Genomic DNA, 23,725 nt, shown 5'->3' with positions numbered 1-23,725 from the left:
TGCCTTTTCTATTAGCTCACCAGTTCTGTCTCTTTTCCCTCCACATGTTGCTGAGAAATGATCATCGTGTCCTCATGGGGAAAGATTAACACCTCACTTTACTAGCATTTGCCCCAAATTTCCCTTTCCTAGGTTTTTCTCATTGCTCCTCCATGTACCTTCACAGCTCCTGAGGGAAACTATAAAGAGAGAAATGTTCTTTTCCTTCCAGAAAGGAGCCCAAATTAATATTTTCCTTTGTCTGTATGTACCATTGTCCAAAATATAGGTCACATTCTCAGCCGATTCAAAGCTCACAACTTCGTACTCCCTATCATTTCACAGCAGCTGAGAATTGATGTAAAATGGGTCTGAGCAAAAAAAGAAGCCTCTGGTTTTTGGACTGTCCTGTCTGCACAGACCAGCCACTTTCAATGCTGCTGAAAGAAACCATCTCTGCGGTAGGATGGGCAAAGAGGCTGCCCAGTGCAGAAATCTGGGTATTGTATATATTAATACAATCTCTAGATGTCCGAAGCAAAACAAGATGCTAATGTAGCCAGCCTAAAAAAGGGTTAGGGTTAAAAGAGCAAATAATCAGTCTCTCAGAAATGCTTTTTCTTTTCGTAAGAGTCTTTGTGGCCACATTTATCCTTACAAACTATAAGGCCATTGACATCTACCAAAAGCATTTCCTGCCCTTCTGTCTCAAAACACACACATTTCTGCCTGGAGTGGAAACCTTGCCATGAACATGTGTTGTTGCCCTGCAGCAAATGTACTGAGGGATGTGTAAGACATATAAGCAACATGGAAGCCAAGAAACTTGATGGATAAAACAGGCTAGATTTTCATCGCTGGTGGCCATAACAACACACGATAGAAAGCGTAATAAGTACGGTGTTTCCGAGAGGATGTGGGGTTATGGATCCAGCAATGGATGGTAAATGGCGTCTGCTCTTCAGTTTGACCACATAATAGCTAAACTGCTATATTTTCCACACTGCTCAGCTAAACAGCTTAAATTGGACCTTCTCAGAGGCTAAAAGGAATCAGTTTCATCCTAAACAATTCCAAGGCCAACCTGACCAAAGCCTTCAATTCATGCCAGTTAAAGTCAAAAGCTTTATGGAGCTGGTTATTGTTTAATATTCACTGGCAAAGTGAAGTGCAATGGCCCCATTCCCCTTGACCTCCCACTGCAGAGGTGACCAGCAGCTAGTAACTGGGATTACTCGGAGGTGAGGAGCTCGTTGGGTCAGTCCTCCATCACTGACCTGATTTTGGTGCAGTTCTGTGCCCTTCTCATTACCTGGAAGCTATTAACTCCCTGGTCTGCGCTCCCCTTTCAGGGGCCACTCTGCAGAGCATATTGCTGACCAGTTCCTAGTATGTTCTTTCATCTGATGAAAGAGCTTATTTAAAGAGAAATTTGAACATTTCTACTTTGCCAGGCACTGGCTGAAAATATGTTAGTAGATGCTTTGTCATGAGCAAACCCAGACCAGAGTTTCCCTCTAGGTTCCTCAAGTTCCAGTTATGAGGTCCTCAGTTTTCAGCCAGGTAGGTAAAAATCATTCACATTTTACAGATGGGGAAACTGTGGTGGAGCAAAGAGTGTAAGAAACGCACCCAAGATCAACAGTGATATTTTTTTGTGGCAGAGTGAAGAGTCAAGCTCAGATCTCCTGCCATCCAGTGGGGTGCTTTCACCACACCACCCTCCTTCTTTTGCACGCCTGCTAGAGCTGGGTTAATTGACAACACTTCAAACCCAGTGGCATCAGTCATCCCACAGAGAGCACAACAGTGGCCAGGGTCAGCGGCTGCGTTGCTAAAATGCACAAGTTAGACACATTACACACGTCTCCTGCAGAAAGACAAGCATACGGTCAGGGCTGGGGTGTCCCACCGCCATCCAAGGCATAAAAAGCTAAAATCTGGCTGCAAAGGAAACTACACAGACAGCTCATAGAAACCGCTTGCAAACAGCCCTGTCATCCAGCCCAGGACCTGATAGACCAGACCACCCACTCCAGAGCAGGCATTAGGCGCCACGTACCTAGTGACCGATAGAGGATGAATTCATGTCACCTAATGAATGAGATGCCTTGCAAAGTAGAGCTGGCCACTCTTGTGCTCTTCAATAGATGATTTTTAAGGAGATACTTGTCTGACCTACTTTACAGGTCTATTTTAAGATAAGCAGAATTATAGCCTGGATATAAAAAAATAGAAAAAGCAGCTGCAGAGCTCAGCTCAGGTGGAAATATCTGTGCTCTATGCATCTACTTTTAGTTGCATGTATCTCACCCAACATGACAAATAGGAATAAACTCAAATTTAAGCAGAATTCTCACAAAAGCCTGTGAAGTGATGCTTAGTCCAGGGTGGGGTTTTTTATTATTTTAGAAATAGATACCTATATCTTCCATATATATGTAAATGTAGTGCAGTATCATTTGGCTACAGTACAGAGCCAATACTTGGGATCATGGGGAACATCTCCATTATGAAAGATGCTAACTGAGTGGGTTTGATGCGGTCCTGTTTATCTGCAGAGAAAGTTTGTGTTCCTGTTTTCCTCTGGGCATAGTGGGAATCAAAGACTAAAGAACAGCCTCTCCCTATCTTCTTGGTCTCTCTCTCTGGTCAAGTCTATACTCAAAACACCCTCCCTGTGGTCAGCTGGGGTTACATGCACAGCTCATTTGTGGCAGCTCTGGGCTTTTCTGCTACCATCTCCTCCCTCCTTCTCTGGTGTTTCTGGCATATTTGCTTTTACACACACAAAATTCAACCAAGACAATATCCTGACCCCAGGTTTGCATTCTGCTGCCAGTGAAATACCTCAGGCAGTACAGCTGGGTTTCTGAAGAGACTCGGTACCACATGTGTTTCAGGAAAGAGCTTCTTTTACTTGAACTCAGACCTATCTGTCTGGAGCGGAGGATAGCCATAATAGCCAGCAATTCAATTATATTTTGCAGAAGTGGTCAGGCATAGGTAAAACAAGTAGCAGAGCTTGTCCCGTTCAGCTCTCTGTCTCCTCCTGGATGGTCCTGGAACAGACCCTGCTTCCAATCACTTCCTATTTTGCCAGACTTCAACTGTGCGGGCTGAAATGTTATGCTCCGGATATCTGCTGCAGGCTAAATATTTCAAGTTAATTTGAGACAAAACATTTCAGGAGATTTTGTGCACAAGGTAAAGGAAAAATGCATTCTTTTGCTCATGTTAAGCAAGCTGTTCCTTGAACAACGAGACTGAGGAAATGTGGTTTCACCTCAACGTGCAGCCTTTGGCGGCTAACACAACCCCCTGTAATCCCCCTCACTCGCCCCATGCCTTCTGCTCTGCCCCACTGAAGAAGCAACAAAATGCACTGCAGTTTGTCCTGAGCCATGTGCTCATGGACATAATGAGGTTTGACCTTTTCTCCCCATTTTCAGGACACTTAACACGTGTCTTTATCCTCTAGTCAGCCATCAAGTTTCACAGACCTTGCAGGAACTTTGTTGTATTGCAGATCTTCTCCCTTCTCTCAAAACTGGTTTGTGGTTAGCCAAGCGATCCAAAAAAATGAAGACAGATGGGCAGAGGGAATGATCACATAATCCTTCTTTTCACATAGGTTAAAATTATTACTTGACCTTTATTAGTGGCATTACCAACTCTGCTTAGAGCCCATTTAATGGCACATCTGTGTATTAATCTGCACTTAAATACTATGGAGAAATGAACGTTAATAGAAGACCTAATGCAAAGCCTCTTGGGCCAAGGGCAACTATTTCAACATCTCTGTGGAGCTTTAGATCAAGCCCAGAAAGAGGAACAAGACTTGACAGGTACCTTTAATTTGGGATTTATTTTGAAGAAACAAATCAATAAAAATACACCTTAAATTTTCTACAAAGACAGTGTTTTCCACAGTGTTTCTAGGCACATACTTGTCTCTTGGGTACAATCACCCTGTGCAATTTAAGAAAAAAATCCCACAAATTATCTCTATTAGCATGATGAGTTGCATTAAAGCGAGTGGTTGTGCACTGAAGCAATGTGAGGAAGGTGCTGAGGTGAATACATTTAGAGCAGCTGTAAACAAAGATGCTAAAGGACCGTAATAGATTCCATGTTTACATCTCTGCTGGCACCCGCAAGGGACTGGGAGGATGTTCTTGACAGTGACAGAAGAGAGAGTTTCTACAGAAAATTAGGCTATTGCCTTCCAAGTGTAATGTAATGGCTCTGAGAGTCCAGCCCAGATGCTTGATGCAGGGGACTAATCTGACACAGGAAACATGAGCAGACTCCCGGAGGCTGCTCTACACACTCACCTGGTGACTTCGGGCAGGGCAGAAGGCCAGCAATCTGGTATTCGCTTGCGTATGGACACACTGCACTGGATGTGACAAGTGAGTGCTGATGGGCTGAGGGAATGTCAGAGAAGACCTGAGCTTTGCTTCGCGGTGGGGACCCGCTTTGGCATCATTGATGTTTGCAGCATGGCAGTAGGAGCAAAGCAGGTATAAGACACCCTGACTGCCCACGCAAGCAAACACACCAACTTCTGCTTCGCTTCACTGTGAGGGGAAGGTGGGTGGAGACGTTCGCTCTTCCAATGTCGAGGTTTCCAAGGTTTAACAAGCCATGTGCTATTAGGAATAACTGACCTTATTCAGAGCTGTTGTCACTTACATTACAGCACTGGGCTTATACTGTACTTTGCAAGTAGGGGGAAGGGTGTGCAAAGGCAGAAAGCAGAATTTGAGAAAAAGCACAGATTTTCTTGCTTATGTTTCCTTGATGTTTGAGTTTCACCAGATGAAAAGCTCTTCCTATGCTCTTCACCTAAGCATCTGTAGGTGATTCAAAAGGAAACTCCCTCCCACTTCACCTCTGAATTTGGCTCACATTCTTCGTATTTCCTTACAAATTCATCTGGAGCAGCAGCAGAAAAGGATACTTTTTATTATAAGCCCTACCGAAGGGCTTATAATATGACAACACTCTCTGCTAAGGCAAATAGTTCTTTAATCACCTGGCTGGTTCCAATCTTTTCCAGCAGTGCATGAAAAAGGCAATGAGAGCCTACAAACCTGTTTGAAGAAACATTATCTAAAATATGAAATGCCTGGTAGCTCAGAAGAGAAAGGTTAGTGGTCACTGCCCAGGCCAGAACAGATATTCCTATGTAAGACTGCAGCTAAACGTTATCTTTTGGGCACTCACAGAGGAGGCACCAGTTTGAAAAAAGTTTTTGACCATTTCTCTGATGTAGCCCTTTTGAAACAGGCAGATTAAGTGCCATGTTAAAAATGTGTAGTGACCACTCTTCCATTTGCACTACTTGTAAGGGATGCCAAGAAAACAACAAAACCCAGCTGGTCATCCAACCCGGTTACTGAGCCACAGAATCACACTATGCAAACCCATCACTCTATACACATTATTTTGGCTGATGAAATACCAACAAATCAGTCCAGAAACTCTTGCAGAGCAGAGCTGCAGTATTATTATCAATTCTTCTTCCACCAGCCCTTCCGCCATCGCAAGAAGGAACACACAAGCAGGCTTTTTCATACGCCCCAAAGTCTCCAAGATGCTCATCAAAATGAACAATTCATCCTCCCGGTGTTGCATGAAGAAGTCCCTGCTCCCTGGCGACTGCATAACTTCCTGAATACAAGAACATGCATGTAATTACCAGCAGCCCTAAGGTTAGCATAAATCAAAGTGAGAAGTCAGCTGCCAGTGGCACTTCAGATGCAGTGCCCACGTCTCGAATGGAGCTGAGCTAAAGCAATAACCCAATCCAAGTCCCTGAATGGGCCATGGCTTGTAATGGGCTGGCACAAAGCTACATTATGCCACAAACTGCACCTGCTTCTAGAGCGCCTGTAGCAGCAGCAAATAGAGATGCCACCTGGCAAGATGGCATTTCCTGAAGTCTGCAATGACGGGGCAGAAAAAAAATTCCCAACAAACAGATGGTGCCTACAGAAATGGGAGCTATATGGGAACAACAAAGGGCATTACAGAGACGACAAACACACTGCTCTCAGCCCTCTCTAAACTGTCACGCACATCCTTAGTGGGTGGCAAAGACAGGCCTAAATTCAGGTGCCTTCTCCCCCAGGAGAAAGGGATCTTGTTTTTCGAGTTCATTGCTCCTCAAACTGTATGAAAAAGATTAGAATCACAAAGACCCACTGAGCAGTGTCTGTTCCTCAGCATAAAGACAGCAAAAAATAAAACCCAAGGACTGACAGTGCTAGAAACAGGCCATCTGCAAAGGGATGTAAATGTGACTGTGCCCCCAAGTCATGGCTTACGGTCTTGGAAAGCAGAAAGACGCTGACTGAAAGCATGCAATTAGTGCCGAGAAGAATATAAAGTATGGGAATACAAGCAGTGGGGAGGTGGTTGAATTTGCAAGAGGAAAACAAAAGTTTGTTTATCCCAATGAATTCATTGCAAAACTTGGAAGTAACAAACAATCAGAGGTGCCTCTGCCATCGGTTATTGATTCTGATGGTGTCTGGCTCCAGTTGCAGCCACCAGTTGCAGAATAAATGGCCTGAAATAAGAGTTACTTCCTGACCTGCAATAGTTATGCCCTTAAACATAAGAGTTTATGTCCTTCCCATAGCTCTTGTTTATCTAGTCTTAAAACATTACGATTATTTTCTGGATAGTCCTGTCATCTACTGAAATAACTCATTCTGATTTCCATATGGCTAATTATTTCTTGAGTCACGACCCTTGAGATTTCACAACAGCATCAAAATAATAATCTTATCCCAAGGATCTGAAAGAGCTTTGTAAATCATGGAAAATATCCTGCCTTCCTTGGCAGGAGATGCCTCAAGTTCATACTGATGGAGCCTCCCAAAGTAGCAGTCTCCTCAAAGGCTGAAGTTACCTTCCCGCAGGAAGGGCAGGAGAAGGAGAGACAGGGCTCTCCAGGTATTCAAGGAGCAACTGGAAAATCTCATGGGTCTAAAGTCTTAAGTCAATATCAGCTCATAGGTGGCAACATACTGTAGAAAATTATCCTTGGACCACCATCCTCAAGCATCAGTCCATCACTTCTTAACCCCTATTGGGGTCGTTGTCCTAAAATCCATGGGGGTTCCTTGCCTCACACTGCACACTTGCAGACTATGGGACCTTTATGCTGACAAAGCAGAGGCAGACACAGCTCAGCCCTGCTCACCTTTTGATCCAGCTTCCTGGACTCTAGTAGATCATTTGGGAATATGGCAAAGGGTTGCCTGTCTTTTTTGTCATATGTTCTAGAGAAGGAAAACATCTCAAAAAGAAAAGTTAGAGCAGCTTGGCCAGTTCCAAGGGCTGCAGGTCATGTATCTGTGGTGGTATTAGCTGTTCAAAGGGTCAGTCTCCCTACTCCAGGCAGAAGCTTTTTTGTCCCTGACATCCCTTCAGTGCAGCAATCTGAGATGAGCAGGAAGACCCAGATTCCCTTTCCATATGACCTTACACATCATTTTGCATCCTGGAACATTATGTTTTTGCCCACTTGGCTTTAAACCCTGGGAAATGCAAAACTGGGGAAAATAATGCCAACCGAAGTCTGCAGAAGTGTTAGGCTGAATCCTGGTGAGCGAGGCAGGCAGCATGGTGCTCTGGCAATGGCTGCATGCTGTGCAGGGAAGAGACAGTAAATCCCTGAAGTCTAGGACTCTGGTATCACTTTGTGCTGTATTGCCCCTTTGTGATCACTCCATTTCCAGCCCATTCTGGCTACTGGGTGCTCACTCTGGATGTGACTTGTCTGGTTTCTGGCTCTACTGTCTTTCCTGAAACAAACAAAAAAACCCCAAACAATGGAACATCTTTGCCATCATCTCCACAGGCATTAGCTGACCGCAAAGGCATGAAGATAAAGGTTCAAAGACCTGATCGAGGTATTTCTTCTCTTTTTACTCCCTCAGTGCTCTCCTCTCTTATGCTATGGTTTATCTATTTTCCATATGTCCAAACAATACAAGGAAATCTTTAAGCCCTCCCTTTCAGCTTCTGCCTAAGCCATGACACCAGTTAAGCGTGCTTCATCCCAACCTTACTGGTGTTACCAGTGGTCAGTCTCTTTTTGATGGGATGACCATGGTGTCCTATTAAAGAGACTGAAAGGATCAGTGTGATACTTACACATCCTGTTTCCATGTGGCATGCTACATACGACGCATAATAAATAGAGCTACATGTATCCTTATGTATATATTTGCCTTCTCTGGCTTTCTTTTAACAAGAAACATCCATTTATCTACGTCCTCACTCCCTCCACAGGCCACACACAAAGGCTTTCCTCTTAGTGTTGACACAGACCAAAGTCAGCAATCATCTGCAGCTTGGGGTTCAGCTTTGGAGAGACATCTCACACTCACTTGAGTGGAAGACCCAACACTGAAGCACTGCTCTTCCCAGAAGGACACCAAAGTTTTCTGTATCAACCCAGTATACATCGTCCTGCAGAAGTTGCACATTCTCCAAGAATAACTGCAGCATGCTGAAATCTCTCTGTGATCAACAGGTGAGCATTTCACCCAGGGTTTAAGCTTCTTTTTAGGGAGGGCTAAGCTTAAAGACGGCCTTTGTCTTCTTTTTTTCCCTAAAGAATGTTGTGCCCCACTGTGGCTGTGTTACAACTGCAGGAGGCTCAGCTCAGGCAGCCCCTGTTGTGAGCCCAGGGTGAGCAACCCAGCAGAAGTTAACAAATGACAGAGTCAAGAAGATACACAAGTGGAAAGATTGAGAAGAAAAGAGGCAGCTTCAAACAAGAAGTCCTTGAAATGACAAAAAATCAGTCCAGTTCATGGAGAGGATAGAAAGGGGATAAGGCTTAAAGACAGAAGGGTTGGCACAAGGGCAAATGCAAAATTAACACAGCCCGAAAAGGGATCCAGTCACAATGCCAGATGCAACACAGGAACAGTTCAGATCCAGAACAGAGCTTTCCAGCTCCTATCTATTTCTGGGATAATCAGTACCATGGGGGAAAGGGAAATAGTAACAGTATAAAGTTTATCTAAGGGATGGAAACACACCCAGCATTTGACGTGAGAGAAGAAAATGTGCTATCATGTGTACTGCAGGAACGGCCACAGGCCTGAGCTGGGATCAGGGTCTACTGCACTGAACTGCATGAGTGCACATGGAGACTGCAGCAAAAATACTCTCACCATCTGCTCTGTCAGCATCTGAACTGAATATGCAAAGTGATGTTTTGGGTATTTTCCCCCTGACAACTCAGAAATTAAAGAAAAGTCTCCTATGATCCATAAAACAAAGTTCAGGGAACATTTTCATGTTTCCCCATCTTTGTTCAAAGCACATCACAGAAGGTAAAAGGCTATAGCCTCAGGTGAAATGTTCCGATTTACTACCATGGAGAACTAGTTTTCTAAAACTTGTTGATCTGCTCCAAAGATATTGGAAATTAGGGAAAATTGTCCTGCTAGAGTTCTGAGCAAAAGCTTCAAGAGAGAAAATTTTGCACTTCATGTAATCAAAACAACTGAGCCAGAGAGTGAGAGGAGAGAGGGGAAGAGGATCAGAGAAAACACCAGACAGAGAAAGATTTCAAGAGTGTCTGATGACCTTGGACGTCTCATTTCTGAAGACCTCAGCTTAAGGAAGAACAGATTGTCCCGTTTGTGAATCAGTGGAGAGTCACCGCTGGGGTTGGCAGCAGGGCAGTGGATAGCAAACCTGAGAACTGACACAGATGGTACCAACTCCTGGCTCTGCTGGCTGGTCTTAACTACAATTCAGTGCCTCTGCTTTTCACTTCCCAGACCAAGCTGTCTTGACTATACAGCATGACGACCTCTTTGAAGAAGGTATTGTGTCCTGTTCTGGATGAGAGACCTTCTACCTAAATTTAGACATCAGTAGCACAGGCGCCACTCCAGCTTCCCTTGCAGTTGGGGAAGAGAAAGAAGCTTTCTCAGAAGATCAGGGTTAGGTGGCTACTTCATGATGCCCCACTTTCTACTGAAACTGTATTGTCTGTAATGTTTCCACTGCCTGTAGCTCCAATGTAGGCACCCACACTGTAAACATCAATATTTGGCCACTATAATCCCAGCCTATATGTCTCTGACTCTTTTTCAAGGAGCCCGGATTCCAGCCAGGACTTCAGTATACAGCAATACCACAACTAATGTTAGTTCTGAACACACTGAGGCACTGGGCTCACACCCACCAGTTATTTACGGAGTCAGCCCCTAACCTGCACCATAGCTAGGAAACCACTGGGAATCAGGGACCTAAATGCTTCTGTGGATCAAGATCCAAATTCCTGACTTACTGGAAGTAACGGCAATGTACTTTACCCACCTTCCAAGGGCCTCAGCGGAGTTGTTGTGGTTTCATACTGCCTCTAACATCCACTGCTGCTGATCTGCTTGACCTCAGGGGTCCTGGGATGCAGTCCACATTTGCGACAGGATGAGAATTGGTGCTATGGCTTTTTTCCCATTCCCAAGAACAACCAGCCTATAATCAGAAACCACCAAACCTCAGAAAGTTTGGTGTGCCATCCAAAAAAGTTCATAAGAATATGTTAGGGACAGGAACCAGGATCCAAATCTGCTGAGAGCAAACAGGGCTTCTTACCACGGCCGGGCAGAAAGTGCTAGTGACAATGGGCATTTTGTGGTGTTTCACTTTGAGCCCCAACTGGAGCCAAGGAGCACGCACCATCTGCAGACGTATTTTAGACTGCAATGAACCTTTTTTTTCCCCTACATACCAGAGTGAAAAAAAAGGCTGGGAAAAGGCTCTGGGTTGTCACTGCATCTATTCAAATATAGCTAGTCAGTCACTAATGACAACCTACATTGAGACATGTCCAAAACACAAACCAACCCTTTGATGGAGGTTTTTAAAAGTCTGAATAATAAGGGTTTGGGTTTTATTCCTCTCTTCTTTCTTTTCCCCTCAGTTCTTCAGGGTCCCCAGATCAGAAGCAGGAGTGCCAAAATACAAGGGGAACTGCCCATCCTGCCAGGTTTCCTCAAAGCAATGAATACTGTTATTCTTCATGTCCCACAGTGTGCTTTCACCAAGGTCTCTGCTCACTTCAGTTCCTGGCTGTCTGGTCGGGGCTGTGAGCACACGCACCTCCCCAGCAATCAAGACGACATAGTTTGCCTGTGTGTTAGCCGTCACAGGCAGTGATGGGCAGACTTCAGAGAGGCAGCAACTAGTAATGCTGGAATTAAACATCAGCTTGGAGGGCACACAGCCCTTCTTGTACAGCTGACCTGCCATGTTTGGGGGGAGTTTAAGTTCTTCTTCAGATCTGCCCTGAAGAGGGACCTGTGTGTTCAACTAGTCATTGATACATTTCTATCTAGATAAAGTAACCTAATAAAATATCATCTCTTTACCCTACAAACTTGTCAGTTCTTTTGACAACTAGATTATCACCTCTCAACCCTTCAGGCACGTAGGCACCTTGATTTCAGATCACAAAAGCTATTGAGGCACTGCAGGCTGGATGCAGGCATGGTTTCTCTTCTCTGCTGCCAGGTCTTCAGTCCAGTGAGAAAGACACTGGCTTCTGTCTAGAAATATCTGAGGATTTCCTTTTTTGTTTTTCATAATTGCACTCACAATTTGATGCAGGTACAATTCAGAGAAACACAGAGTTGTTCACATTTTGTGAGAGGGTCCTGAATATGAGGGGAGCACTGAGGTGGTGCTTCAGCTAATAGATTCAGAAATCCCCTGCTGAAGTCAGAGAAAGAAAAGATCTTCCCCTCCGTGAGCCTCTGGAGAACAGGGATCACCTTCAAATCCCACCTGCATCTGGCGCTGAAAAACAGAAGCCAGGCAATAAGGAACTGTAGGGTGCTCTTTGACAGTCAGTTCAGCCAGTGATCATTTCTGGTAGGATCAGCTCACAATTTCCATCACTCCAGCTGTTTCCTGTAATTGTGTAAGGGAACACAAACAAAGACAGCAGACACTCTGGCTGGCCTGATAAGATGAATGAAATTTTTAAACAGCATCATTCCAAGAGAGAAATCAAAATGCCCAAGTTTGTCATCTCCTTATACTGCCTCCCCGAGCCTGAGCAGGAAAAGCAAAAAAAAAAAAAAAACCAAAAACTTCAGTACTTCTAGTAAGTATTTTAAAGCTTTACACTATGCTGGCTAGGAAATGCTGCAAAACTGCTCCAGATACTCAGAGCTAATTGAGCCACTGAGTGCAGGAGAGTTCATTGAACTGAGCCAAGCAATAAACTGTAGCCTTCATGACCTACTGAAGAGTCTTTTCCTTGTTATCAATTCCACTCTTCCTTTTAATTAAGCAGTTTATTTTTCAGGATAAAGAGGAAATCCCAAATGCCATCACTTGGGAATTTTCAAGCAATTATTGTCTTGCAAAGTCTCTCCCTGGACACTCAAGGATTTCATGAGGCTTGGCACTGGCTAATGAACGTTTGTAGACCCATTTGTAGAACAAGTGTAGATTTGTAGGAAGGTCCTAGGGACCTGAAGGAAGCCCTGCATGGACACCAGGTCATTTGAAATCAGTAACAAGTGAACTTCAGCAGGATCAGGATTAATCCCACTGTTTTTTCCCGAGAGCAGGGAGCTCTTTTCTCCTCCAGCTTTCTATAGCTGTCATGATCTCATGCTGCAAGGTTATTGCCTTATCCCCGCAGAGAGTTAAAATGGCAGTTTGGGTAGCTACAATTAATAGCAATACAAATAATTCTGATAGACATCAATTTACTCACAGACTCATTAAAACATCTCTCAAGCTGGCAAAAAACTTTGCACCAGCCAGGTTAAGACTAAGAAATACTGTCTGACATTTTGTGGCAGACGTTCATTCACCCTGATAAACATGGAAAATGTGGCTTCTTTTTCTGTCGTGATCTGGGTAATGGTCAAAAGTTCAAACAAGCAGAGCTTTGGTATAAAACCACACAGGAGCCCTGACAATTCAACAAGAGGTTTTTTCCTTCTACTCTCTATGCTTCTACATGTGCTGTTTTTTCTCCCCGCTTATACTTAACATGCTTAAAAGAACTGCAGAATAAGCTTTATCTATATGCATAAAATAAATCCAGAGGGTTTCAAAGGGCTGATGAAGAAAACTGCTCAAGGCTACAAAGACAGCAGATCTCCTTGAAAGCCGTGAATCCAAATCCAGAATCAACAGTTTTGTTAGGAGCAGCAATGCGTGGGCATGGCATGAACTCCAAACAAAGAGTACAGTGAGACATCTATGTGTCAGGCACAGAAGATAATAAATCATAACTACACTTACATTATTACAGTCATCCCAAAGTAATTCAGGATTATATATTAATATATGGAGGTATTTTCACCTTCCTCAGAAAATAAATTGCCTTAGCCTACATTAAGTCAAGAAAGAATAACAGAAACACTGGGACCAGAAATCAATAAAAAAATTGCACCCAGCTGAAACTAGGGAAAATCTTGGTACAGAATCAGAGAAAAGGGATGAAAATAATCCCAGGATTCATGTACTGCCTTGTGCTGCCCCAAGAAAACAAGCCCTGTGGAGAAGGACTATAGTGGATGAAAAGCCAGACACCAGTCAGCAATGTGTGCTCGTATCCCAGAAAGCCAACTGTGTCCCAGACTGCATCAAAAGCAGCATGGCCAGCAGGTCAAGGGAGGTGATTCTGCTCCTCTGCTCTGGTGAGAGCCCACCTGCAGTACCGCATCCAGCTCTGGGGCCCCCACATAAGAAGGACATGGACCTGTTGGAGCAGGTCCACAGAGGGGCCATGAAGATGATCAGAGGGCTGGAGCACCTCTCCTATGAAGACAGGCTGAGAGAGCTGGGGTTGTTCGGCCTAGAGAAGAAGAGAAAGCTCCAGGAAGACCTTATTGGAGCCTTTCAGTACTTACTGGGGGGTTGTAAGAAAGATGGGGACAGACTTTAGCAGGGCCTGTTGCAATAGGACAAAAGGCAATGGTCTTAAACTGAAACAGGGTAGAGATAAGGAAGAAATGTCTTATGATGAGGGTGGCGAAACACTGGACCAGGTTGCCCAGAGAGATGGTAGATGCCCATCCCTGGAACCATTCAGGATCACATTGGTCAGGGCTCTGAGCAACCTGATGTAGTTGAAGGTATCCCTGCCCATGGCAGGGGGAGTTGGGCTAGATCTATTAAGGTCCCTTCCAACCCAAAATTTTCTATGATTCTATGAAGACAAGATCTAAGTTCATTTCCACAGACCCCCATAGCAGATCCCACAGCTGACACTGTCAGCACTTCACTGCCTTTCTACTATTCCTAATGTCTAAACTGATTTTCTCCTGTAATTTATGTTCATTACTGCCTGTCTTATTTTCATATGAAAACAATGTGTAATTAAGAAACCAAAGTCTTCATATTCCTGAATTCTGGAGTGCCAGCCGGCCTAAATCTGAATATTTTTTTTTTTTTTGGTAGCCACAATTTAAGCTAAACATGGGACCTAAGTGTCTCAACTTACCCTTAAGGGAATGCAGATCCGAGGTCTCAGGCTCGTAGCAAGTAGTCAGGCAACTGGGTGACTCTTACCTCTCTTTACTCTGGCAGGAACCACTGCTGAAACTTGGATAAATTGCACCCTTGGTTTTGTATCACCTAAAAGAAGAAGAAATATGGACTGGCTCAGAAATAAAAGGCTTCAGGGGAATATTGCTGGGCTAGGGGCCAACGTCCTGAGCAAATACATCCCAGGACCTGAAGGAGGAGTTTGCTGGCAAGAAGGAGGAAAGGTGGGCAGAAAAGGAGCTGAAGCCTCTTCTGTGAGGCCTAAGACTTGTCCCAACTCAGCCAGAATGCCCTTTCTGCAAGTATTTCAGGGCTCCAGAAAATGTTGGATGATACCAGTTTATCCCTCTATAAAAACAGCTGAAGCAGGGGGAAGGGAAGAGGGTGCTGCTCTGTTCAACTGTGCCTCTTGCAATTGCCTGGCAGAGTCCTGTCCTGACCCTTCTTGGTCCGTGCCAGGATTTGGCTCCATGGGTAGTGACAGCAAGTGACATTTCAATCACATTCCTTATTTTATTTGCTTTCAAGGATCTGTTACAGAAATCTACCCTTCTGCTGCTTCCCTGGTTTAACTCCCCTATGAACTCTGAATCCCCAGATTATGAAATTATAGACAACACAAAAGGAAGCTTATGAACCAGCAGCAGTATTTTGGGTGCTCCAGCAGACATGTGTTTGGACCAGCAGCTAATCCTCTTAATAATTTCTCACCACTTCATCTACTCATATGAAGAGTGTCTGTCTGGTCCTCATAGTACGAGCTCTCAGGCTGTGCACTTCAGAGAGCCCATAAAAACACAGAGGTCTAATATGCTTAATTCCCATCCCCCAGCTGAAAAGACAGCTAGAAAGACATCCTGTGTCACCATGAGAGCCTGTCTATTTTGATTGGGACAAGAGCAGTGATTGTGCCTCATGAGTGCTCATCAATGCCTGTCCGGGAAGGTTTAGTAAAGTTTTCTAACTCATGAAAAAACATTATTCATCTACTTTGGTGAGAGATGCTAGCACAAAAGTCAAGGCAAAAGTTCACTTTGCTTGTCTAATCCAAACTTCCCACCTTGACCCTTGTATTTTGGGCTGTGCCTCACCACCAAGGCAGAGGTGCTCCTGAGAGTTGACAGGGGGGTGACAGCCCTGGGGCTGCAAGGCTGCGTGAGTGGGATGGGGTGTGCTTGCTCTGGTGGGATGGGATGTACTCGCTCGTGTGGGATGGGGTGAACTCACTCGGGTGGGATGGGGTGTGCTGGCTCAGTGCCTGGTTCGCAGACTGCAGCACGGAGTGGCTGTTGGCCAGCCCAGGTGGAGCACAAGCCCCAGCTCCATCCCAACACACGGCCAAGCTGGCAGAAGTGAGTCAGGAGGGGAAGGGTTTGGAAAGGAGTAAGTGAGGGCTGGAACCATCTCTCTGTTTACAAATGTTGCCACTTTGGTTGATTCATTGGGTACCAAAATACCTGTCTGGTGTCTGCTCCTTCCACTCCATCACCCTGGGCCTGAGCTTAAAAATTGCATCAGCCAGTTTTGCCCTCCTGGCTCCTGCCGGGATTGCTAATGTCAGCAAGATGTCACACCTTTCCACCAGGATCTCAGGTACCTCCTCTGGAAGAAGTGACAGGACCCTGGGCACCACCACTCACTGATTTATTGATTCTTCTGTTCCACTCTTTTTGATACTGCCACCTGTGACAGCGGTTTGACTGGTGTACAGATTGGGTTTAGCCCACAGTGCCCCAGTAGGTGCCTGTCCATCCCAGTGGCCAACATTCAGCGAGTACCTTTTACCCAGCTTTTCTGCCCCAGTTCCCTATACGGAGAAGCTGCTATGATGCTAAAGCCACATCCTATAGCTAGGCAGGTTGGATACTACCCTTCATCAACACTGTCTGGAAGATGTGATGCTCTCTTCGGCTTTGCATCCAGGGCAGTAAAATGGAGCGCTCTGCACCTTTCACCTCCACCATCTGCTTTTCGTTTTCTCCTTTAATCACAAGCAGATTTCAGCTATCAAGTGTGAAAGTTTAGCAGGCCCAGAAATCCCTGCAGAGGAGGAGATCCAAACCCAATGCGAAATTCATTTTGTGCCTACTGATATACCTGATCCCTGACTTGAAAAAGGGGATTTGCTGAATGTTTTACCCCCATAGAGAGAGAAAGAAAGAGGGAAGATTTACAGGAATGCAGTTAAGCAAATACCAGCGGTTCTATAGACGCTCTCCCTCTGCTTTAGGAGCAAAAAACACCTCCTCTGTGATAAAAAGGAACACGAACCACAGAGAAAAATGTGCGTGGTTACTGGATCACCCAGCATAGTGCCGGCTGATCTCTGCTCGTTTTCCCACGTGTTCTGCATTTGCACAGCACCTTGCACCAACAAAATAACAGCTTCACTCCAGCTCTTACAGGATGGGTACTGAAGACTTAAAGCCCACCAGCAGAAGGTGGTGAGGGAGAAGCAGGGATGCATGCTGACTGCATGGGCAGGCATCCTTCAGGTGTAGATTCATATGGAGGTTCCTCACAGGGAGACCTGTCAACCCAGGAAGTGTCTCCAGCTGGAGGATGCCCGTGCATAGCCAGTGCAGCCTTTAAGAGGTGGTGGGTGGTTTCTCAAAGCCAAATCTAACACAGGGAATTAGGCAGAGCTTTCCAGCCCGGCAAGAAGCTCCCCGGGTAGGGCACTCTCTCCTGAAGGGGTTTCCATCATGCCATGGACTGCTCAGTCTGTCAGGTTGGAGCAGAGTGAAGTCTACAAGGTGGGACAGGTCTGCTCTGAATCATGAACCACAGCATAGCGGGGAAGGTAATGAAGCAGGGAGCAAATTCCTCAATGCCCAAGGGAGGAACAGACATGTGAAAAGAATTTATTTTTTTTTTTAAATAATGTTTCTTTCACAGTCATCAGCGTCAGCTGTGCTTTCTCCACTCTGTTTTAGTCAGTTTATATAGCTCCAAACACCATTCAGCTGGGCATGTCCGTACACAGGGGAGGAAAACACATTTTAAGAGCGATGCATTTGATCACAACACCCTGACACGCACACCTTGTGCCTGTGAGAGTGGGGGGAGCAGAGGGGCTGTCCTCCAGGGAAAGGCTTGTGCAAGCAAGACTCTGGGGACTCACCATTCCCCTCCCATCCGTCTGGTCCCCTTAGGAAAATCTCACAGACAGTGATAGCTGCTACTACTTGTTTTCTCTCACCATGTCTGGCAGCACCCCATGCATTCACCTTTTGAAGTATGTTCCCAAGGCAATGTTTGCCATATCAGCCACCCCCCACCTCTGGACTCTTTGAATTTGCTGACGAGTTTTTTGTGCTTAGCATACCAATATCTCACAACTCTCATCCAGCTTAAAAGCCACCCTCCGTTCCTCTTACTCTTGTAACGTCTATGTTGTTCTGATGTCTAAATTATTTACTATTTTTGTGTCTGGCAAGCACTTTGAAATCTGAAATCTAGCAGTCTCAAGAAAACAATAAAAACAAATATCTCCAATACTATATCTATGTGATTTCTATTAATCTACAGTTATCTCCCCTGCAACGTGTCCCTTCTCTGAACCATTAGTGAGCATCAATATTATTGCTGTTACCATTATCTCTCCAGAAGTCAATCAAGATTATGGTCTTATCATGTCAGACACTGCTTTTTGCACACAAAAGAGCAACTAGTTATTGGACATTGAATAGAAAAACATGGGGAAAAGTGACTTGAAAGGGACTTGGCACAGCTGTTTCTCTTGCTGGATGGACCACGGCAGCAATGAGCTCAGGGAGTGTGTGAAACTGCTGTCAGCGGACACACATTTGCCCAGGATCACTCTTTTATCAGATTCGTCTTCCTGGTCCTACCACACCTGAGCCGGGGATGAAATCTCCCCACGCATATGGGATTTCAGAGAAGTTTAATTATTCTGCGGAAAACTTTTAATTATTTTGTGCTTAATCTAGCATTAAGGTATTTTTATAACATTGACAGAGCATTGCTATTGTGGGTTAGTAGCACGTGTTGTATTAAAATAACACTGCACATTGCATTCTAATGGGGTCAAGGGTGAAAGAAGCCTAACAATTTGGTACATCTGCGCCTCAAGTTATTTTGCATATAGTGAAATAACCCCACATGACTAATTATTTTATGCTGCCTGACATATCCTACAGTTAACTCCTCCCAAGAACCAAAGGGATTGAAACAGGCAGGTATAAGTCATGACCGGTATAGATGGGAAGGATTATTGCAGGAAGCTGAAGTAGCAATGGGGAGGGGGGCATTTATGCTGAATTTGCTGCTCTGGCTAAAAAAAGTGCAAGGCTTCATGTCACTTGTCAAACTCACACCGGTCCTTCAGCGAGAGTCCTGTGTGATGTGCACTTCCCAAAGCAGCACCTCCCCTGAGCACAATGGCACTCACGAAAACTGCATTTGCTTGCTCTCCTGCAAAGACAAGACAAATGGCTCGTCTGCAACGGAACAGCTTTGTCACCCAACGACATGATGGTCCCGAGGGGGTGCTGCTCTGACCGCTTCGGGAAAACAGACTGCAATTTGCTGGAGAGGGCGGATGCTGTGGAGACCTGAGTTGCAGGCATCACCGTAAGCCACCCATCCCTGCAGGCTGCACTGCCAGTGGAGGCTCTGGCTGGCAGCACCCTTGCAAAAGAGACTCTGGCCTGTCTCCTTGTCTCCAACACATCGCTTTCCCAGCTTCTCCCCTAAATAACTTGTCTTTGCAATGGTCAGCAGTGATAGCCACCTGAGGAGCAGCAGTCCCCTGTCAGCCTGCAGAGAAAGGCTTAAAAGCAGCTGTGCCTTCTGGAGCCACCCCAGCTCCTTCAGAGGGCCGCACACCCAGAACCACTTGCTTAAATTACCACAGTATTGACCCACTAATCCCAAATTAGATACACAGGAAGCACAGCAATTTTCAAGAGAGTCTGTATGCGCAAGTGGGTTCAAAGTCACTTGGGTAAGTCGCCTCTCTGGACCTGTGCTAGTGTGGGGCCACAGCCCCACCAAACATATAAAGAGCATTGAGTTCATTTCCCTCTGTGTCTCCCCATGCTCACCACACCATAAATATTGTGCTTATACCCTGCAAGTATTATGAACCTGGGACTTTGTTCTTATACATAATACTTTCCTTTCCAAGGACAAACATAATAAGCAGGTTTCTAACATGCTGGAAATGGTAGGGAATACTCTGTGTTCAAGAAAACAGTCCACTTGTGTTGAGTGCTGACCATCCTAAATTGCTCCCTCAGCTCCAGGCTGGGAAACACTGATGCTGGGGAGCTCTAGTGCTGGAGGAGTGGCAAAAGCAGGGGATCTGTATGGCATCGATCCACCCTGATAGCACAGACACCCCCAAATTTACCCTGTTCAGAGGATAACCTGCAAACTCCAAACATGGCAAAGATGCAGAAGATTGAGAGGGATATTGAAATGGAGAGGCAATGCCAGAGACCCTCCCCACCTGTGTGGCCATTCAGGAAAGATGTAATCAGCAGATCAGAGCATCTCATGTACACAGGAAAAGGCTGGCCAGAAACAGCTGGAGTCCAGCTGCCAGACAGCCATGCACTGCCGGTTACGACATGCCCTTGTTATATGTTTTGCCACGTGCCGCATGGAGTAAAGGGGGTAATGGTCTCGCTGATGAGAGCTAGAGAGGTTAAGGGTCCTTGGCTGATAGGAAAGGCCTATTCTGGAGAAAAAAGGTGACAGCACAACTCACTAATATTTGTGAATGCTGAAGTAAAACAAAAATGAAATATCAGACCTCAAACTGGAATCTCAGGGGGCAGATGGACTAAGCCTGCCAAAAATGCCAGTTGCTTTGTAAAGCCCCAGTCTGGTGTTAACACGGTAGCAATGAATTTACCAGCCATCATGCCTTGAGCTGTGGATTGAGGAGGAGAAGGAATTGGCCTGCAGATGAACACCAGGGCTGGCGAGCACCTTGCTGACCAAAAGAAGCCTTCCCTCAAACCTCATTGAAATGTGAATTCTGCCACTGTGCAAGGCTTGAAATCTGAATGCTCCCTGACGTCCCACACTGCTATTAAAAATAAACTGAAAACGTTTCCAACAAAGCAGCACATTTTATATATGCCAGGAAGAAAATGAATTAAAAATGCATATCTTTGTTTCTTCCTGACAGTATCACATTGATGCAAAGCAGCAAACAAACCAAAGCAACTATCAGCACTCTGCAAAGAGGTGCCCATAACCACGCAAGAAGGAGGATTTGTTCCCTACCCTTGGACTATTCTCACTAATAATCTGGATTTCCATGCACATCTCCCTTCCCATTACAGGAAAATCCCAAGGCCTATTTGCGTGCAATGGCTCTTGAAGGGAGTAAGCCCTTTAAACCATCCCTCACACTGTGGAAAAATCAGGAAACTTTAATTAAGGGAGCAAAAACAAAAAATGACCCACAAGGCATTTTTGTATTTACTTTCACTAAGTGCAAAAATGAGCTTCACAGGAATTTCATCCCACAGGAATTTCCAATATTTTTGTATTTGTTTCCATTATGACTTGGGACAAAATGTTGAAATATCAAAGCATTTTCATAGAATAAAGTGTTCTGGGAAGCAGTATTTTGTACGTCATTTTGACATGTTTCAGACTTGAACTTGCACCTGGCTGAGCTGCTGAGAGGTCACCATGCAAGTGCCTCGTGGTCTCAGGCTCCTTTATAGACCAGCTTCAGAACATTCCAGCCTTCTGACCCAAAACACATCACCAGGGCCCATAGCACAGCCCAGAAATGCATCAAGGCAGGAGGCAGCGGTTCATCACGGGGTATGTAGTCCAGGTAATGACTTGGTCTATCTAAGAGAACAGGACATCAGGTCTCCACCCTGTGTGAGCTGCGCATACATAAATGTCTAATACAGCTGAACACACACGTTTTATTTCAGTATTGTTGGCTTTGTTTATTTGTTAGCATAAGAGATGGACAATTCTCAGCTGTAATAGTGTATTGGTCTGTCAGCACTCCAGAGACATCCCCACCTCAAACTGCATAGCACAACTGCACCCTTGCTTTCTCCTCCGTGATGCAGACCGGCAGGAGAGGGAGACCATGGTGGCCAGCGCTGGGAATGCCTGTCTATGCCAGCACGTCCCTGACCCAGATCCATTTTGGGGGCTGGATCTGTCCATCTCCTCTCTCCACCACCATCGTCAAGAGATCAAGCTTCTAGCTTAAGCTTGCTGCTTAAGCTCTCACTAAACCTGTCCTTCTTTTGTGGTCACTTTTCCCAGTCCTGCCTCCCAGTTTTCCAGAGGAGATCAGGGTGTGGGGCCTGCAGTGAGTGAGGCCATCAGGAAGAAAGTCACCTTTTGAAAGAATGGAGGAAAAACCTTTTTCAGCACGGACCGTAATAAAAATGCCAGCGGTACAAGGGCCCTTGTGCCTTTTTCTGGTGGCCAGTCTCAGCGCCAGATTTCACATCACCTGACAGAAAAGGATGGCAGAACTGATTGTGAATTTTAATTTTTCAAACATGTCTGGCCTAAGAACTGCTATTGTATGTTTTCCATGTCTGATACTTTCTCACATACATTTTTGTGCTCTCCAACCATTGCGTTTCTGGGAATTCAGGTGACCTGTGGCTTGTACAGCAATTTCCTTGCCAAATTTCATTCTTCCAGACATTTTTGGTATCAAGAAAAATAAGCCTTACTCCACACACACACCCTTTTTACCTTCGAAACCTCAATTTCTCCTGGAGCAAGCATGGATCAGAAGCTGGCCAGGACCACACACAGATCTTCTAATATCCCAGCCTGATGAACAAGAGGGGGATGGAGGAGACAACGAACACACTGTGCAGAAAGGAAGGAGATGAAATCCAACAGGATTCCAGCAGGAAAGGACCGTGTAGCCCTTGCTCAGATCAAAAAACCTACAAAAATGAGTGAGGCTTTGGACAGACTAAGGACAAAGGCCCATGACCTGCATCCTAGAGCTCTACATGAGAGATTCCTCCAGGCGCGAGCCCCAGTTTGGGCAGGCAGTGCAGGCTGGCATGCCTATTGCTTCCTCTCAGACCCCTTGCAGGTCTCTCCATGGGCCAAAGTCTTACAACAGCAGGAGACAAAAGTGGGCTTCTCATTGCCAGCTCAGCTCCAAGGCTGGTCCAAGCCCCTTGCAGAGCTCCTGGTGGGGTGGGGGGCTGTCCCAGGGGCTTGGGTTGCATTCCTGTGCGTTTCCTGGCAGGCCAAACAATCACACCCTGCTGAGTTAGGATCATGACCATTCATTTACTGTGGACTTAACCTTCTGATGTAACAGGTGGCTTGATTTCTGCCATAACTCATAAGTCATATATATATCACAGACTGTGAGAATGCATCTAGCCAAAAGCTAGAAATGATGCATTGGACAGACATCTTGAAGAAGGGGATTGTTCTGTTCCAAAGGCAGGTGTTCACCCAGCAAAAGCAGCTCCTTCCTGGAGCCCACGGCCCTCTGTGCATCCCTTGCAGCAAGCATTTTCTCTACTTTCAAACAAGTCTTGATCTTCCCAGTATTTTCAGGGTGTAGGAAGATTTTTGATACACAGTCTCCATGGCCACAAACATACTGTGCATGTTGTGGGCTTGATAAATGAGCATAATTTGCTACGCTTTCCATCAGACCGTTCCCGCCAAGATATGACACATTCTCAGGTCCCATCAGTGGAAGATGTACTTAACAAAGGACTGGGAAAAATGTCTGTTGTAGCAAATATCAGCTGATATTAATTGGGAGGGGGCCTTTATCTCCTATAATGCTATGCTAATTCAAACCAGATCAGATTTTCTTGGACACCAGGGTGGCAGGCTCAGATTGTTACAAGGACCGGGACTGTTTGTTAAGAAGACTGGCCTCACCAGACCTAAGCCCTAGAAATGTTGTAACCTGGCCAGAAAGCACCTGACTTGCTGACAGAGTAGGTTCAACTGGTCCCACTGCTGTGAGGTCCGCTCATTCAGATGTCCGATCCCATGTCAGGCCAGGACTTCACCTCTTTTTCCTTGCCATAGTGCCAAGAACACTCAGTCCTCCACACTCCAAAGGGCTGAAGCACGTGGCTTTCTTTCCAGCCAAGCATCAAGGAAATAATGAATTCTCAACCTTTCAGTAACCTTTAAATAATGCACAACTTATCTAAGTTGGGACAGA

The sequence above is a fragment of the Falco naumanni genome, chromosome 1, assembly GCF_017639655.2.
Source record: "Falco naumanni isolate bFalNau1 chromosome 1, bFalNau1.pat, whole genome shotgun sequence".
Taxonomy (NCBI): Eukaryota; Metazoa; Chordata; class Aves; order Falconiformes; family Falconidae; genus Falco; species Falco naumanni.
The sequence above is the reverse complement of the archived record's forward strand: the minus strand, read 5'-3'. Positions refer to the sequence as shown.